Raw genomic sequence first — 17,703 nt, forward strand, 5'->3', positions numbered from 1 at the left:
GCTGGGCTAAGCAACTCAGACTTATCCTATTAGTAATAGGAAATACTTAAAGATAAACAGTGTAAGGTAAGCTCTCAGTCATCAAAAATTCTCTAAGCGAATCTAAGATATTGATCACTTCTGTCAGTGGTAGTCCTTGTTCCTAGTAGCCACAGAAAAACTATTCAAGGGTGCCCTCATCACATATGCTTTTAACTGATATTCTTCCTAAGTTATAGACACACTTGCAACCTTGAAGAATATTCTGGAAATGGAAGAAATCTAAGAAGTTATTTCTCAGTCAATGCAGAAATTTTTTCTATGAGACCCACAAAGGCAATATATTCCTCGGGCTGATGCAATATACTGCACCAAGAAGGAACTCAGTAAAGGTTAGTGAGTAACCAAATGAATCCAACCATTGCTTAAAATTGGTAATTTGGATTTCACTTAGAGTTGGGCAGCATTTACTCCTCAGAAACTTCTTTCTTTTTTTTTAAGATTTTATTTATTTATTCATGAGAGACAGAGAGAGAGAGAGAGAGAGAGAGAGAGAGAGAAGGGGCAGAGGGAGAAGCAGGCTCCATACAGGGAGCCTGATGTGGGACTCAATCCCGGGTCTCCAGGATCAGGCCCTGGGCTGAAGGCGGCGCTAAACTGCTGAGCCACCTGGGCTGCCCTAGAAAGTTCTTTCTTACTTTGACTTAAGTTCTGTCTCTTTCTACCACTCGTTAGTTCTAGTTTTACCATCCAAAGAAACATAACAAATCTACTCATTCTTTTGAGTATGAGTTTTTTTGAAAATTTGAAGATATTGGTTGGGTCTTAGCTTTTTCTTTTCCAAATAATATCTCCCATTTCTTCATAGAGCTCAAAGGAACCAATCTGCTATCATGAATAATACTGTATTCCCTTTCTCTCTTAATGCACTGAGCAAGATGGGTTGCATAAGGGGTTGCATTATAGATTGGGGGGGTAATTCTCCCAGGGGCTAGATCCATGAGTCCCTGAACTTTTTGCATATGTGCCATGCTTCCCTGGGGTGTGTACTATGTCCTGCTGCAGCTGAGGCACATGGCCACTTTCCAATAAGCCTGATCCCTTCTCCCCACAAGCCCCTAAACTCCTATGCTGTAGGATCTATGGAACCTGTCATCCTCCCAACTGCTTGCATTTCCAGCAGATGGCATTTTCCCAGGAAGATGCTCCTGCTGGCAGCCCCTGCCTACTCTAAATCACAGCCATTACCACTTAAGCCTACTTCCTCCCGCTTGGTCCCCAGCGCCTTGAGCAAGCAAAAGCATCTGGTTCCTCATCCTCCACGCCATAATCCTTAAAATCCTCGAAAGCCTTCATTAAATCACAATTCTACCAATGTCACCACACCCCTAAGCTTCAGGGAATGCTCGATTACAAACCAATCCTTCACCTTCTAACACAGAGGGTCATAGCCAGCATTTCTAAAAAACAAAACAGAAAATACCACAGCTAATCATCCTTAATAAACATAAATATTATTTCTGGAATTTTTGTTTTTTACATACAGTAACACTTTTTGAAAGCTATGTACATGGATATCCTGTATGTCTAAACATAAATATTCTTCATGGACTGAAATGAAATATTAAGTGTCTGTTATTGTGGGTGTTGGCCGAACGAACATGATAAACACAATGTTCCTGCAGCCCAAAGCTGTGGCTGTCACTAGCTAATGTCTGAGCCTACAGGGCTATGTAATGGAAAGAGGATTTCTGAATATAGACTCCACATCTGTCTTATTCGCCTTGGCATCCCCCATGCCGTTCTCACTATCTGCATAAAGGAGGTGTCTGATAAATATTTGTTACATGAATGAAATCCACTCCCTGGCTGAGTGACCTCTGGGACTCACTCTTCTCATTTGTAAAATGAATCTTCACCATTTCTTGATGAACTCTGAGTCCCTTCAAATGCTACTCTGACAACCCATGACTGCCTCCGAATCCTGGAAAATGCGTTTGCAATGGCAGAGGTTGGCTCTGGTAACTCCTCTCTTCCCCCGCATTCACACTATACAAATAACCACCCTGGGTAAGAAGTGTGAGGATAAGCTGGTGCTGAAAATGAGCTAAGAAAAAAACCAAGTACACCCTGCCCAGTGTATGTCAGGCTGTGGTTTGTACTAGATTAATGAAAGCCCCACATGGCATAATTGTGTTTACAGTGAGCTTATAGGACTTTTCCCTCAAGGTAGGAAAGGAGGTTCGGGTTAAACAAATTATTTAGCTTTTCCTGACCTGAACTGGCAACAGTGATGGGGAGCGGTAGCTGAGGAATGGCCTTCCCGATTTCAGCCCGGATTATGCTCACCTTGAGTGCCTTTGCAACCAGACACTGGTCTTCCATCAAGGAAGCAAAAGGCAATTCCTATGCTCTGAAAAGGTCTAAAGCCCCAAATTGCTTCCTGTGGGCAAATTGTACCTTGTCCAATTGTGTAGAAGTAACATCTAGCTACAGGGCAGCAAACAGCTGGTATTATAGGAATTAAAGGTTCTGCTTTTCAGCTGGAGCAATGAAACAAATAAGTAAATGTGATTGCCCAGAAATAGAATCCTGCTATCTTTATTGCTGTCACTCACCTCTTCTTCCTGAGACAGAAACACTGTGTGGAGTCACATGCAGCCCACATCTATGGGAGGGTGATACCTTGTAGTTCTGTTAAGAAGAAACACACATCTTACCTGCTGAGTCTACACAACACCAAAATCCTAGTTTGAACAAACATGTCACTGAACGAATTCAATGACCGACATGTTGCCCAGGCATATTTGACTTTGGTCTAAAAGCAAATTAATTTTAACTACAGCTTGGGGAGTGGGGATGTAGTTTTGCTTAGTTTTTATGGTCGATCTTTTTTCAGTCAATCCATAACCATTGCCAATTTCTCTTTAGTCTCTGAAGATATTTTTAGGTATGAGACTGTACTAACAGGATGTATGTAATTTATTGGCAAAACTTTCCTGTCAACCCGTCAGTCATTTTTGATTCCAAATTACATGGGCCCAACCCAGGTCTGGGATGCATTCACATTAAATGATTGTGGATCATTTATTTCAGAAATGATAGGTTGGAGAAAATGTGCTTTGCACATGAGAAATGAAAACCCACAGCATGTCAAGTTTCCTGTTTCCTTGCGATCCTCATTTTTCCATTTAGCCCCTATTTTAACTTTTCCTCCCTCTTACTTAAAGGTCTTGAGAGGATCCAAAAACAGATCAGGGAAGGCCTAGCCACCCGCTCCTTGGCCCCGGGTTGAGTAAGACCACCTCCTAGAGGGTAGGAAGGAAATAATCACAATCATCACTGACATTTTGTATCCCCCTTGGGAGTTCAGCAAGGTAATGAGAGGAGGGTGATGACCTACATCTTGTAGGCTCACCCGGATGAGGTCATACAGAAAGGAAAAAAGGTGCCAGAACACAAATACATGCGCTCACAATGCTTCACTTTTTTCCTAGAAATGGCTCCCACTCTTTGTGAATCTCCTCATGGTGCATGATGACGTAAAGAAGGGAATATGTTCTGTGAGTGGGTGTTATACTCAGAGAAACAGGCTGTGCGCCTTCTATAAGCCTCTTGCCTGCTGTCAGAGCAGACAGTCAGGAGAGGTGGCAGGAGGTAAAGTGGGAGACGTCAAAACAAAGAGGAACAGTGTGCAGCTCTCACCAGCTCCAACCTTGATGATATGGGGCCCTTCCACACGAAGCTGAACTCATCTCTGACCTATGAGTGGGAGAAAATGAAGAGGCAACCTTATGGGCCTGGAGGCTGCCCTGAGCACCTGCCCACAATTTTGTAAACAAAACTTGCACAAAAACAATTATTCAGATTTGGTTTTGTGCCAGTTCTCAGGCAATTTTTGTAATCATTTAAATTTTTATTTATTTAAGCTTTTAATAGAGGTATAATTTCCATAGTATCTATCTTAGATGTAACTGTGGTTGATGCTGATAAAGGCATATGTTAATGTAACACACCCCTATCAGGATATAGAATACTTCCATTACTCCAGAAAGTTCTTTCCCGTCAATATCCCTTCCCTGACTAGAAGTAGCTTCTGTTCTGAGTTCTATGGCAACAGATCCACTTTGTCTGTACTAGAACCCCATAGAAATGGAATCATACTGTTATTTACCCTTTCATGATACAGATTATTTTACTTAATGCACTATTTGTAAAGTTGTCTGTATTATCATGTGTATCAAAAAACCATTCCTTTTTTTAAAAAGATCTTTATATATTTATTCATAAGAGACAGAGAGAGAGGCAGAGGAAGAAGGGCAGAGGGAGAAGCAGGCTCCCCACAGGGAGCCTGATACAAGACTAGATCCCAGGACCCTGGGATCATGACCTGAACCAAAGGTGGATGCTAAACACTGAGCCACCCAGGTGCCCCTAGACCATTCCTTTTTATTGCCGAGTGGTACTCTATTATATGAATATAGTGCAAGTTACCCATTTACCTGCTAATGGACATTTAGGCTTGAAACAATTATGAATGCAGCTACTATAAATATTTTTATTATAAGACATTTAGTAGGTGCAGGGACCATGTGATTTCACTTGGGCAAATTTTTCAGTGGAATTGTTGAGTCCTATTAAACATAGGATAGAGCTGTGTTTAACTTTATTAGAAACTGTCAAGCTGGGACACCTGGGTGGCTCAGTGGTTGAGGGGCTGCCTTTTGGCTCAGGGCATGATCCTGAAGTCCTGAGATCGAGTCCCACATCGGGCTGCCTTCATGGAGCCTGCTTCTCCCTCTGCCTATGTTTCTGCCTCTTTCTCTCTCTGTGTGTGTCTCTCACGAATAAATAAGTAAAAATCTTAAAAAAAAAAAAAAAAGACTGTCAAACTTTTTCAAAGTGTGGTGTTAACTAAATTGCATCCCTCCAAAATTCGTATGTCGAAGTCTCAATCCTTGGTACCTCAGAATACAACTATTTTTGGAGTTAGTGTCTTTAAAGAGGTAATTAAGATAAAGTGAGGTCATTAGAATGGGTCTACTCCACTATGATTGATGTCCTTATGAGAAGAGATCAAGAGATACACACAGAGGGAAAATCATTTGAAGACACAGGGAGAAGACGGCTATCTATAAGCCGATGAGAAAGGCTTCAGAAGAAACCAGTCCTGGCCCCACAGGACTTCTAGCCTGCCTACCTAAGACTTCCAGTCTGCAGAAATGTGAGAAAGTAAATATCTTCTGTTTAGCTACCTGCCTGTGAGCCTTTGTTATGGTATTTCTAGCCAACTAAAATATGTTACCACCGTCTTTACACCTCCAACAGTGGGTATATGAGTTCTGGTTTCTCCACATCCTCATCAACACTTACTATTGACAGCATTTTTAGCTTTAGCCATTCAAGCAGGTGAATAGTGCACAGGATTGTAATTTCCATCTGCATCTCTCTGATAATTAACAGTGTTAGGCACTATTTTGTGTGCTTACTGGCCATTCATTTATCTTCTTTTGAGAAGCGCCTGTTCAAGCTTCATATTTTTATTACTGAGTTGTAGGAGTTCTTTACAAATTCTGAATACAAGTTCTATAACAAATAATGGAATGCAAGCACTTATCCCCAATTTAAGACTTGTCCATTCATCTTCTTGCCCGTTCAGTAGCTTTTGAAGAAAAGTTTTAAATTTTAATAAACTTCAATATATTATTTTTGTGATTATTATTTTTCTATGTACTCTGTAAGAAATCTGTTCCTTGTCCAGGTCAAAAGATTTCTGGAAACTTTATGATTTTAACTATGTTCATGTCTATGATCCACTCCAAATGAATTTATGTGTATGGTGTGAGATATGTAATAAGGGTCTTTTTTTTTTCCCACATATGTTCCAGTACAATCTGTTGAAAAGGTGATTTTTGCCATTGGGTTTCTTTGAAAACTGTGAAAAATCAGTTGACCATGTATGTATAAGGTTTACTTCTGGATTGTATGTTGTCTCATTGAACTGTGAGTTAGAACAGAGAAACCCAAAGAGGAAGCTGACATGCCAGGGATGATGCTCCACCAGAGCTCTCCATCTTTTTTTTTTTTTTTTTTGTATATTTTTTTTAATTGGAGTTCGATTTGCCAACATATAGTATAACACCCCATCCTATCAAGCGCCCCCCTCAGTGCCTACCTATCACCCAGTAACCCCATCCCCCCCGCCCAACTCTCCTTCCACTACCCCCTGTTCTCTCCATCTCATTAAAGGGCACCAACATCCCATGCAGTTGCACCAACCAGTGAAAGACATCATTATCTCTTATGTATAGGAACATCTACCTGCCCAGGGTCACCTGCATTCTCACCGGCCTCTTTCTAAACCATTTTCTACACAAACAATTCATCTGTTACCACTTAAAATCATTCAATGACTTCTCATTTTTCTTAAGATAGATTTAGAATTCTTTCCTAGAGTTTGCAATAAGATCCTTCATGGTCTCCACTCTATGCATACTAGGCTTCTTTAGTTCCTTACTTTCTTCTGCCATCAGGACTCTTCATACTGTTCCCTGTCTGGCTTCTCTTCCTTAATTAGATATCTCCTACTCCCCCTTTATTTCAAGCAACATTTCTTCAGAGAATCTCTCCTTTTATCTCTCTAATTAGATCAAGTATCTCCCTTACTGGATCATGTAGCACCTCTTCTTTATGCCATTCATCATAGTGTGATTTTTTTATTCTATATTTTTATTATTTGATTAACTCATTTTCCTCATTTGTCCTCTACACACCATAAGGACAAAGATTGTGTCTGGATTTTGCTCACGATTTTATATCAGTACCTAGCTTTGTCCCTGACCTGCAGCAGTTGCTCAGTAAATATTTGTTGGGTAAATGAATAAAGAGCAAAGAAGCTAAGAAAGAGAGAAGACATAAACTTGCTTCTCTTTCTCTTATCCATCCAGCCCTTGCCACTAGCACCATGTCCAATCCACCTTCAGAAATTGGATTCTGCCTAAGTCTGACCACATCTCACCATTACTGACCACCATTCTGGTCCAAGCTACAGAGTCTCACCAGAGCTTCCCTAGGGGTTCCTTTGTACCCTGTATTAGTCCACAAACCCCACAAATTGGGTGGTTTTTAAACAACAGAAATTTATTTCTCACCATTCTGCAAGTTGGAAGTCCAAGATCAAGGTGACAGCTTGGTCAGGTTCTGGTGAACACCCTCTTCCATGTTGTAGATGGCTGATTTCTCACTGTGTCCTCACCTGATGGAAGGTACTAGGGAGCTTTTTTTCAGCACTTTTATAAGGGCTCTAATCCTAGTAATGAGAGTGGAGCCAAAGGCCCCACCTTCTAATATCATCACCTTGGAGGTTAGATTTCAACATATGAATTTTGGGGGAACTCAAACATTCAGACCATAGCATACACTAAGTTCATTCCAGAGCAGTCAGCCTGAATCTTTTAAAATATGTACCCCACTTGACACGATCTAACAGTTCACCACAACAATCAGAGGACCTCCAAACTTTTTATTACTCGTCTAAGATGCTTGGCTACCATTTCCAACTCAGACCCTGCACTATGACCTTCAATCATCCCATTCCAACCACCCTGCGCATTTTACCATTTCTTCAACACACCAGACCGACTCCTGACTCAGGCACTTGGCTGTTACTATATTCTGCTGAAATTCACCTCCCCATGTTGTTGCTTCTTCTCATTGGCCTCAACTCAAATGTCACCTCCTCAGAGAAGCCTTCCTTGACCATTCTAGCTAAAATAGTCCCTCTCTATTACCCGAGAAATTATTTTTACTTCATAGGAAATTTGACTTTCTAACATATTATATCTGTCTTATCTTCCAAAGTAGACTGTAAGCCCACAAAGTAGACAGAATTTTCAACATTCAACATTTGGAGTCCAGAAAAGGTAGTACAAAGACAGTATCTAATAATTATTTATTTGTTGACTAGATAATCAAAAATAAAAGAGAGAGAGAGAGTGGGAGAGAGAATGAGCATCCATGCACTGCATGGTACATATTAATTGTTCATCAAATGATGCTATTATATCTCTAAAGATGTGTAATCATTGAAACCATAATAACATGATCTTCAGGTGATTACAATTCTCAATTTAAGACTCATAAAAACAGAGTTGAAAGAATAAGTAGAAATTATAAGCATGTTAAAAAATCCCTATATTCACATGTTAAATAAGTTTCCTTTAAGCTCTAGTTCTCTTTCCCATTCTTTAAACTGATTTTTATTGAAATATACATCCTGACACCCTGAAACTTTTCTGCAAAGCAAAACTAAGTGGCTAAAGGTCTTGGGATAAAATAACTTAATATAGTACCAAAGAGTTTTGTATTTCCCGTGTCCCCAGGGTCTGATAGCTTCTGCATGCCTGTTCCCAGGATGTCTTGGGGAACATATATTCCTAGATTTTCATGAATATCCCCTTGAAGCTAAAATAATCACCTTATTTAATTGAACTAAAGTGATCCCTTATTTAAGAGAACTCCTTTGATGGGTGTCTACACTTTGCAATCAACCATAAAAGTCTGAAAAGAGCAGGCCTTCTGTTTTGCAATCTTTTTTTTTTTTTCACTTGGCTGCATAATGTGAAAATCCTTTCATGTCGTAGACAAATATCTGAATAATTTTAAATGGCTACATACTATCCCTTTGAGTGGCTAAAATATGGAATCCATCCAGTCTTCCATAATTTGACTTTTAAGTTTCAGGGCTATTGCTATTTATTCTCCTTACCTTACTGGGTTTTTTCTCCTTCTTCCATTTTTGATTGAAATCTCAAAGTGGCTTTTGATTAGGAGACTTGTAATTTTCTTGTGGAAAGCAGAAAACCTGAAAAGGAATAGATTTAGAATGGAATGAATCAAAGTAGTACTGGGGCATTTTATATGTTCATGGTGACCATAATATATCTGAACAGCTATTGTCTTCAGAACTAAGTGAAAGAGAGCTGATGTCACAGGCAGCTGATGTCACACTGTCTGTGTCCTGACCAGTGTAGGAACAGGGATGGACGGTGTCCATCCTTTCTGCTGGATTTGGCAGAAAACTGTGCCTCTAAGAGCCAGGTTTTAAAACTTGGATACTAGTTATCCCTAACGAGGATAATTGGATCCCTCTTTTTCAAATCATAGACTTAAGAATTTGTTTACTAAAATGTGCTGTTCCCTAAAATTAATTTTATTTTTAACTTTCTTCTATAGCTGGTAGTCATGAAGATTCGGCTACTGAATTCAGGTAAGTGTGCTTAGGGATAGACGTGTCCATGTGTCTCTCTTAGCTTGCTCTTCCTCAATTGCTGTTAAGACTTTGAATGGAATGGATCTTAAAGGCTCAGAGCATTTGATTAGTAACATTAATTTTTCTAGAAAAATTAAATTTCCAGGAGTTTAAGTTATTTAGGAAGAAGAATGACAAAGACCTGTAGTCTACAAAAAAAGAATGAAAGACCAAGAGGTTTCTAAGGGGTCTCAGTATCAAGCCACTGCACCATTCTGAGCCTAATAAAAGGATGGAGCTAGATGTTCTCTTGTAGCTCCCTAAATTCTGAGATACTGTCACCCAATTGTCTGTGAGAGAATTCTAACTTCTTTCCCAAAAGACTCAATCACATTAATTTGGAGATTTTCACTTTTGTTGGCAGTAACAGTTTGAAAAAGTCATTTCCTTATGACTCCTTTTAAACTGCTATACAAGGAGAAGTTAATTCTTCTCATAGTTCGGCTTGGAAGCTCATAAAGAGAGTAGTCTCAGCAGGGAGGGAGGTTCTGTGAATCCATAGCCTTGCTGTCATTTTAAATAATTCCATTGAGTTTAAAAGCAAATGTTTAATTCAGCACATTGACTGAGATTCGCCAGTCCAAGGCCTTGTAGACTGAAGACACTGTAGGAGATAATAAAAACGAATGAGTTTCTGTCTTACTTCATTCAGATGACTAGCTGAGTTTCTCTCCCTTCCCTGAGTTAGAGAACTCTCTAACGCGTGTTTCTTCTCCTTCCTGGTAGCCTTGGGCACATTTGTGCATTTGTAATGTGTGCAGAGAGGGAAAGCTCAGCTGATTAAAGATCCTGCAGAGCATTAGACCAGAAAGTGAAGGTCAGACCACAGAGAATTAATTTGAAAGTCTTAAAAAAATAATAATAATAATTTGAAGGTCTTTTCCAAATGTTGCTCATCATTTCTATAGCACAAGAACAATTTTAATGCAGAAAAAAAATAACATGGAACACTGCTATATCTCTTGTACCATAGAAGTTGGGAGAGAAGAATCTTCAAAGATGGGAAAGACCTGTATGATCAAAGTGATCATGTTTGCATTCTATGGAAGTGACCCTTATTGAAAGACAACTCTCAGAGCCTATAGCAAGGTAGATTCCTAGAATCTTCCCTAGATGTCAGCCATACCTTGGGACCCGCAGGGACCACCTGGTTGGGTATTGAAGGGGGTATAATGTGATAATATGGTACTGGGTTTGCAATTTACTTTGCTCGATTCATTTTAACCTGATTTCACACTTATAGGATGTTGATTTCATATTTGTAATAAAATATTGAATAGGAACTTGGGAAAAAAGCAGAGAGATCTAACTTAGAGTTGGTTTCCCATAGCAAGACTGGTTTCAGCTTTTACTTTTTATAGGACGACCCCATAGGTATAGTAAGAAATGAATATAGAGGGGGAAACCCTCAAATCTTTGTCTATGTTTTAAGTATTGTGAAAAAAGATATCAAAAGCAATGGCATCTGCACTCAATCCATGCAGCTCAATTTAGGACCATGTCATCTTAGGAGACTCTCCTCTCTTGTCACATGGCCTTAGAGAATAAGCATCTCTCCTCCAGGTCAAAGCGGATTCCCACAATCTCCTGTTGCAATCCAGTTTTATGATGAATGTAGCTCCTGTGTGGAGCTTAATTGCCTCCACCAATGTTTTGTGAAACAAATAAGAATATAAACTGGGATTACTACCCATGAATATCATATAACCTATATTTTGTTTTACTAGTAGGATTTTTAAGCATTTATTATATAGTGTCTAATTTATATTATTTATACACATTTCAATAAATTTTCAGTATGGATAATATCCTTTATGCTTTTTTTTTCTTAGTGGTTGATGTCCTTTATATACTTACCTACATAATTACATACTTAAGAACCTTAGGCACTGATCTTACAACATTATAATGCAATAAAATGACTCAGAAAATTGATGAGAGGTTGTAAAAAATTTAATGGGAAGGGATTTTTTATAATAACCATTCTAAAACGTGTGAGGTGATATCTCATTGTGGTTTGGGGTTGTGTTTCCTTAATAATATATATGTGTGGGTTTATTTCTGGGCTCTTCATTATGTTCCATCGATCTATCCATCTATTTTTATGCCAATACCATACTGTTTTGTTTACTATAGCTTTGTAATATAGTTTGAATAGTGCAGTTGTTTGGCTATTTAGGTTTTTTTGTGGTTCTATACTATTTCAGTATTTTTTTTTCTATTTCTGTAAAAAAAGTGGCATTGAACATTTGCATCGAATCTGTAGATAACTTTGGGTAACAAAGGTAATTCTTTGCATCCACAAACATGAACTATCTGTTAATTTGTGTCTTTTTCAATTTCTTTCATCAATGTCATGTAGTTTTCAGTTTACAGATGTTTTACTTCCTTGATTAAATTTTTCTCTAAATATTTATTGCTCTTTATGCTATTGTGAATAGGATTATTTTCTTTCTTTTTTGGATATCTCATTTTTAGTATATAAGACCAATAATTTTTTAATATTGATTTTGTATCCTTCACTTATATTGAATTTGTCGACTAGTTCTAACTGTCTTAGTGGAGTCCTTTGAGTTTTCTGTATACAGTATCATGTCATCTGCAAACAGAAACAGTTTTAATTCTTCCATTCTGATCTGGATGCTTTTTTACTTCTTTCTCTTGTCTACTTACCCTGGGTAGGACTTCCAGTACTATGTTGAATAAAAGTGACTAGAGTAAAGATCATTGTTTGTTCTTCACCTAAAAGAAAATTTTTTCACTATTGAGTATAATGTTAGCAGTGGGATTGCCATATGTGGCCTTATGTTAGGGTGTATTTTCTTTATCTTCCCTTTGTTGAGGATTTTTATCATAAATGGATATTGAAATTTGTCAAATGCTTTCTCCACATCTATTGAGATGATTTATTATTATCTTAATTTTATAATGTGTTGTATCATGATGATTGATTTGTGGATATTGAATCTTCATATCTGAGAAATGAATCCCACTTGCTCATGGTATATGATATCTTTTAATACATTGTTGAATTTGGTTTGCTAATTTTGTTGAGGATTTTTGCATCTATGTTCATCAGCGATATTGGCCTGTAATTTTCTTTTCTGATTAGTGTCCTTATCCGGTTTTGGTATCAGAGTAATGCTGGCTTTGTAAAATGGGTTTGGAAGTATTCCCTCCTCTTCTATTTTTTGGAATAGTTTGAGAAAAATTGGTATTAATTCTTCTTTAATTGTTTGGTAAAATATACCAGTGAAATCATCTGATCCTGGACTTTTGTTTATTGGGAGGTTTTTGATTCCTGATTCAGTTTCTTCCTAGTAAATGGTTGGTTCAGATTTTCTGTCTCTTCACAATTCAGTCTTGACAAGCTATATGTTTCCAGGATTTTGTCCATTTCTTCTAGGTTGTCCAATTTGTTGACATATATGTCATAATCTTTTATATATATATACTATAGGTTTTGACTTTGTGGTTATCATGAGGTTTACATAAAATATCTTATTTTAAGCTGATAACAATTTAACTTTAAAAGCATATGAATACTTTATTTTTTTATTGCTCCCTTCTGCCATTTTAGGATTTTAATGTTACAATATTGCACATCCAATAACAAATTATTATAGTTATAGTCCTTTTTAATATAATTTTTAAACTTTTAAACTAGAGTTGTGATATACATACTACCATTAAAATCGGAGAGAATCAGACTCTGACTACATAGTTAGCTTTGCTGGAGTTTAACACATGCATATGTTTTTACAGTGGTAACTGGCATCTTTTAATTTCAGCTTATAGAATGCTCTTCAGTGTTTCTTATAAGACAGATCTTATTCCTTCAGTGGTGATCAGTTCTTTCAGTTTTTTATTATTTGGGAAAGTCTTTACCTCTCCTTTGTTTCAGAAGGACAGCTTTGCTGGGTATAGCAACTTCCTGAGGATTCTGAAAAGAGTAGCAGAGTGCTCAAGATGGCAACATGGGGGCATTCCTGACATCAGTCCACTTCACAAGAAGAACTAGCAAATATCCATAGATAAGACACTGTTGTGAAATTTTCACTTCATAAGTGGAGCCCTGACCTCATAGATCTCCCAGCCTGACCAACGCTATTCTTTGCTCCCCCTGTCTCCACCAGAGTTCATGAACTGAGAAGGAATTTGACCAAGGCTTACACAGAGTTGATGGCAAAAACATATCCAATACTGGAACAAGGCTTTCTTCATGGTTAGGTCCTCCATCCCCCAAAATTGAAGCCATTTAGCATAGAAAAATTCGTAAGATATTAACTTTTCCTACTGTTTTGAGGACAGAGAAAGGTCTCTCTAGTTCAGGAGTGTTGTGAAACACCAGTTTTCAAGGTACAAACCACATTTTTATTTACTTACAGTCTAGAACATACAAGTGAAAGATAAACAGCATAAAATAACTTTAAATAAATGAAAAAAATATATAAACTCACATTCTATCTGCCTGTATCACCATCACTGCCATCCCTAACAACAACTGTGACCAGTTTGAGGATAAAGATTTTTAAAAATCATATCTCCCTTCCAGGATCTCACAAACTTAACTCAAATAAGTATGAAAATCCAGTGGTAACCTAATTCTCATAAATTATTTTCAAGACTCAATTCTCTATTTTTAAGCTCTTGCCTCTATGTTTTCAAGCTGCTTAAAGACAGTAGAATTTTAATTATCTTAAAATAAATTTAGAACATCTAAGGTTGTATCCTGTTAAGATGAACACATCACATTATTTTGGTCAATTTCATCTATGAAAATAAAAAAGTAAAACACTAAAATTAAAAAAAAAAAGTTCATCTAATAAAAAAGTAAAGCTGTCAGATCACTGATTTAGAGTGGTATAGAGACCTCTAAAATTGCAAAACAATAGGAGTAGGGTTGGGGGGAGTCTTCATTTGTATCTCTCTCCTTCATTGTACCAGAGCACTGGTTAGAATCGCAGATGAGTAGAGAAATAACTTTAAAAATTGAGTTCCTGTCTACACAATGCCAAAACATCTAGTAAGTCTGGTTAAAAAAATGTCAACCCAGATGTTTGGCACTGCATAGACAAAACATCCAGATGACAGGCTGAACTTGCGAATAAACTGCTGAAATGGACCAGATGTTCTGGCTTCTTCGGGCTTTAGGGCCTAGGGGTCCCTGGGGACGTCAGGAGAAAGCACACATCCCTGCTGGACCTTCACCACCTGCACGCCTTCCCTGGAAACTGGAGTGGGTGTGTAACAGCGGGGTTTCAATTAAAAATGTCAACGACTACCTTAGAAAAATCAAGTTGAAAAGCACAAGAAGGATGTAACGTGATATTTATCTGAAATTCATGTTTTGGGAAGTCACTGAGTCACATCTATCTTGGGGCACTGTGGTTGCATTTCTAAATAGTCTCCCCCACGAGACTTTCTCTTTCAACCCAAGTTCTGGGCTACTCTTTGCCAACTCAGGGCACAGTGGCTTTTTACAGGCCCCAGTTAGGGCTGAAATCTAGAACTTTCTCTCTCCCCCCTTCGTTCATTTCGCCCTTCCTTTATTGCTTCCTCATTCTTCCTTTTATATCTTGCAGTTAGTATGGTGTGCAAAGTAGGAAAGGGAGAGTAAGAATCATGCCAGGGATTTTTCCGGCACAGCCCAGGCAATGGGGAGCCCTGGCAGAAAGGGCCAAGGCCAAAAGTGGCAGGGCCAGCGGGAGGGCCTGCGCAGACAAGGAGGGAGGTGTCCCGGCTGCGGGGCTGCGGCCCAGAGGGGGCGCAGGGAGGGCATTAACCAGGCGGGGTGGGACACAGCCTCAGACCCTGGCACCCCCTGCAGCGAGTCTGTCTAAAATGTTGCCTCGCAGGAAACTGAGGGCAGAGGGAGAGGAAGAGTCTCCGAAAACACCATGTGATTTACTAAGCTCCCAACTGTATTTAGAAAACAGCTTTGGCTTCCGTCAGAAAGTTCCGATATGCATTTAATCCGTTATATAATTTCTGTTTTCGGAGAGGGGTTTGTTTTGCTTCTTTTTCAAAACGTCATTAAAAGATTTCCTTCATGTCAGTATTTTCTGGAGCCTTCCCTGGGACACTTTCTGCTGCTCTGTCACAGGAAAGCTGGGATTGCTTTCTTGTCTCCCCCCAGAGAGACTTCTTAAAACAATCTCCAACTGCCACTGGAGGAAGAGTTACTGCATCTCTCATCAGGATGCAATTAATAAAACAAGTGAAGTGTGATGTGGGAAAGAAAATTTTTTTAAGAAGGAATGATTCCCAGCGTGTCTCATGCAGTGGGCTCTGCGCTTCGCTGGCTTGAAGGAAATCCCAACAGCAACCTCGAAAGTCCAAAGAATGTCCCCGATGCCCCAGCCCTCACCTCAAGAGACAGCAGAACACACCCCGATTTCACTAATACCCAGAAGATGGCAGACACACACGGGAGAATTTAAATACAAAAAAAAAAAAAGTATGATTTTTCCCTCCTTTTAATTTAAAAAAAAAAGTTAGAAAGAAGGAGAAAGGGGGAAAAAAAACCCAAACGTTCCCTATTCTTCCATTTCTAACCACCCCCATCCCCGCCTTTCTTTCTCCTCCTTTTGCCCCCTCCTCTCTCAGGGATTGGCTTTATTTAAAAAACTATATTTCTGCCCAGGCATTCAAAAATGCTGAGTGCCTCAAGCAAAGTAGTAGAATAAGCATGTTTCTTACTGCTTCTTGGCAACACTGCGGCCCAAGACCTGCTTCCAATTAGAGATCATGTGGCTTCAGTTTAGTATTATCATGAAAATGAAATTACCACTTTAGAAAAGTCAAGTTATTTTGGAAGTGAAAACTGCAGGTCAGAGCCCACCAAAATTCCAAAAAATTTGCTCAAGAAACATCTTGTTGAAGGGTCAAAATGGCCTGGCCGATAAACATCCTGGGGTTGTGATATGCACCACTCACTCCTCTGGCAAGGCGTCTGCGGGCCTTGTTGAGAAGGTCAAGCTCATTGTCCTTTAAGAAAAGGCATCCTTCTGATGGCAGATCCGAGCTCACTCTGCTTGCCTAGAACACTCTGCTTGCCGAGATAGAGTGCTGGCCCCTCTGACCCTCTGATGTGCTTGAACCCGCCGATCTCCACCACTCACCTGGGTGGGACTAATTCTACTTAGCTAACTCTTCCTCTACTAAAGGTTTCTATCTTCCCTCCCCAACAAGATTGTAAATTCCTGAGAGCAAGGGCCGTGTCTTTGCTTTTTTGTAGCTTCATAAATTCTTAGAACAGGAAGGGACTTAGTCCAATAGCTTAAAGATAAGGCCTATTAACTAGTTTCTGGCAGACACGCTATGAGCATGGGGGCCTGTGGCCACATTAAGGTCAGCTCTGAACACAGAGTGCCTTACAACCGGGATGCCCTGCAAAAGTGCTGTAAACCTGACCTGGGAAATCTTGTGTACCAGCCCAGTGGTTAAGGAAGGACTGGGTTCAAATCCTAGGGCCACCACTAAGTAGCTCTGTCACTTAAGACAAACTGCTTCACCTTTTTGAGCCTTTGTTTATTCATCTATAAAGCTGGGAAAACATGAGTCTCTACCCCATGGTTTGCTGAGGATTAAGTAAGATAATGTATGTAAAGTCTTTAGCCCATGTGCAGATAGTCGGTAAGCACTAAATAAATGGACATTGTTTTGTTATCATTATTATCTGGCATGTGTTTGATGGGGACCCAAACAGAGGGTTCCTTTTATAGAGAGTTCCGCAGCTTGTCATATGAAAACATGGGTTTATTTGGAGGAAATGGCCTGTATCAGCTTTCTGGAACCATCTCTGTTATTATGAAATTCCAGGAACTGGAATAAAATAACAAGGGGGTGAGAGAGAGGGTGCGTGGATTCTTCCCAAAGCAACTTGAACCAACCAGCCAGTAGATCAACAATCTCTTGAGCACACTTTGTATGTCAGGCACTGTGTCTGGTGCTGTAGGAAATCCAGGAAATGTTAACATGGGCTCTGTCTTCAAATGCTCATAATCTAGTTGGAGATAGAGAATTCCTGAGAAGGAAACCAAAATTCTGTGTGCAACGTGTCTCAAGAGGCCTCCTGACAACAGGTACTTTAGAAACTCAGAAGCAATAGCAATGGCTTGCAGGTGGGCAGAAAAGGTGAAACTTAAGGTAGGTTTTAAAGCACTGGGAAGATGCAGCTGGGTGGAAATGAGGAACCCATGCTCCTCATGCTCAGGGAAGAGTGTATGTAAAGGCCAAGATGTAGAATTCCAAGATGTATTTAAAGGCAATAAGACCAGACTGGCTAAAGTTAAAGGTGTACCTATAGGCTTAGGAAACATAAAATTAGATGAGCTGCTTGAAAATGTACTGTGAAGAGCTTTGAATGCTTTGCTTATTGCTGAGCCTTAGTATGGTTGCAAAGAATACAG

At 39.2% G+C, this 17,703-nt stretch overlaps 1 long non-coding RNA gene across 5 annotated transcripts in view; it reads left to right on the forward strand.

Annotated features, from left to right (window-relative positions):
• The first annotated feature begins 8,981 nt into the window (after positions 1 to 8,981).
• LOC140636933 (uncharacterized) overlaps positions 8,982 to 17,703 on the forward strand; it is a 30,314-nt gene continuing 21,592 nt past the window's right edge. For 4 of the 5 annotated variants that reach the window (XR_012034191.1, XR_012034192.1, XR_012034189.1 and 1 more), the window contains exon 1: positions 8,996 to 9,247. This is a non-coding gene — a long non-coding RNA (uncharacterized lncRNA). Of the gene's footprint in view, positions 9,248 to 17,703 lie in introns of all 5 variants that reach the window. The other variant, XR_012034193.1, reaches the window with a different exon arrangement.

Source organism: Canis lupus, chromosome 7 (assembly GCF_048164855.1).
Source record: "Canis lupus baileyi chromosome 7, mCanLup2.hap1, whole genome shotgun sequence".
NCBI classification, from domain to species: Eukaryota; Metazoa; Chordata; class Mammalia; order Carnivora; family Canidae; genus Canis; species Canis lupus.